The sequence below is a fragment of the Microtus oregoni genome, unplaced genomic scaffold (genome assembly GCF_018167655.1).
Source record: "Microtus oregoni isolate MIOR12 unplaced genomic scaffold, Mior012 000050F_ref0000143, whole genome shotgun sequence".
Lineage (NCBI taxonomy): Eukaryota > Metazoa > Chordata > Mammalia > Rodentia > Cricetidae > Microtus > Microtus oregoni.
The window spans coordinates 218,746-221,039 of record NW_024543256.1 but is presented as its reverse complement, the minus strand read 5'-3'; positions in this window follow the sequence as shown (position 1 = coordinate 221,039).

Below are 2,294 nucleotides of genomic sequence, written 5' to 3'. Positions count from 1 at the left end.
TGAGACAGGGTTTCTCTGTGTTACTATTGCCTGGAGGAGTGGAAGGACCTCCCACATACACCTTTAATCCCAATGCCTGGGAGGCAGAGACAGGTGGATCTCTGAGAGTTCAAGGACAGCCTGGTCGACAGAGTTATTCCAGGCCAAAGATATACAGAGAGCCTGTCTCAAAAAGCAAAAAGTTAAAAGTAAAAATAAATGAAATAAAGGTTAAAATAAAGCCGCACAAAGATGGAAAATACAAAGAAAATCTTGATACTGTATGTTATTTTGCTCTCTTTGAATTGTTTTAATGGTGAGGAAGGAGCAACATCTGCTAAAACATATTTGTTTATAAATGCTGCTGAACTAATCCAACGTAGAGATTTTAAAAATACCTTGACTTCAGAATTTGGATCTAAGGATATGATACTTTGGAAAAGAGTTTCTTCTTTTGTTTTCACAGAGGATGAGATCCTGTGGATTGCTTCTATCCCAATATGGTATGATGGACCACGCCCTCCTGAAAGGTTGCTGTGAACACTTTCAAAAAATTACTTCACTTGACTGCTGACTGAGATGAATCTAGCACACAGGTTATACCATGAAAGACCTAAATTACAACGCCCCCATTCAGCAGGAAGCAGTTTGGAGAGAAATAACTGTGCCCATATTCCCAAATATTGTTTATAAATGTTCTTTTACATTTAAAGGGGGATATGATATAGGTATGAATAATTTACATTGATATGGATTTTGTTTTAGTGATTTAAATTTAAGTTCAATTTTGTTATATGTATATGTGTTTCTGATCTTGATTAAGGTATTGTGATTGTGTAGTTCATTTAAAAATGTAATGTATATAGGTTGTTAATAGATAATCATAATAGTCAAGTTTGTAGTCATGTTAGTTAAGATTTTCTAGATGTACATAGATATATTTTAGTTAGGCATTCTTCATATTTTTCAAAGATTACAGAATATGGCATTTTTAAATGTTTTAATAACTTAGGACTTTTCATGACAATGAGATACTCTGATCCTGGCAGCACCAATCTACTTCAAGAGGAAGATGGGCATCGAAGAGGATCCTTATGGAGTTTGATAGCCATTTGGACAAGAAACTGCTCTTGCCTGGACTATTGCATAAACTGTACACAGAGAACCCTCAGAAAGAGGACTGCTGAACTTGCCTAAAGGTGAGATGATCTTTCGGGGTTCCTGACTTATGAAAGTGTCATTCTGCAGGACACAACAGATAGTGACTGAACTGCCTTTGAAATTTCTTGCTTCATGGAAATGTCTGCTGAATACTATGGCCTGTAGGCTGAAGATGGATGCCCCAATGGTACAGAGGAACTTTGGGTGACTGTCCAGGCAGTGAGATGTCTCTGTCACTTCTAGAGTTTTGGAAGTTTCTTACTTGTTTACTTAGGTAATATTATATCCTTCTGGAGTCTTTGATGGAGTTAAAGAATATATAGATAGTTAGAGTTTTCCTTAGTTATGATAAAAGATAAAGTAGATGTAAATATTGTAACTGTAATTCTTGCTTTATAACTGTTTTGTTATATGTAATTTTGCTATGTTAAAGTTAAAGCCTTCCTTTTTTTTGTTTAAACAGAAAAAAAGGGAAATGATGGAGGAAGGTCATTGGTTAATTATAAGCCCTCATAGGTTAGAACATAGGTGGGTGGAGTAAACAGAACAGAATGCTGGGAGGAAGAGGAAGTGAGGTAAGACACCTCAGACAGAGGCCATGCTCCCCTCTCTCAGGCAGACGCCATGAAGCAAGCTGCCAGGTCAGACATGCTGAATCTTTCCCGGTAAGACTGATGCTACACAGATTATTAGAGATGGGTTGATCAGGATATCAGAATTAGCCAGTAAGAGCTAGAGCTAATGGACCAAGCAGTGTTTAAAAGAATACAATTTGTGTGTTGTTATTTCAGGGTATAAGCTAGCCAGGCGACCAGGAGCTGGGGCAGCAGGAACACAGCCCACAGCTCCCACAACATGTTACAGTCCTAACTGTCCTGAAACTCGCTCTGCAGACCAGGGTGGCCTCGAACTCATAGAGATCCCCCTGCCTCTGCATTCTGAGTGCTGGGATTAAAGGTGTGTGCCACCACTGCCTGGCAAAAGTTAACAAATTTGAGGAAAAAAAATTTAAAGGAAAAATTCAGCAAGAAAACCAAAATATTTTAAAAGTTCTGAACAGAAACTCAGGAAATGAAATAAATGGCTAATTAAATAAAACCATACTGGAAAACTTTGTGGAAACATAAGACCATGGAGAAGAACAAATTTCAGGA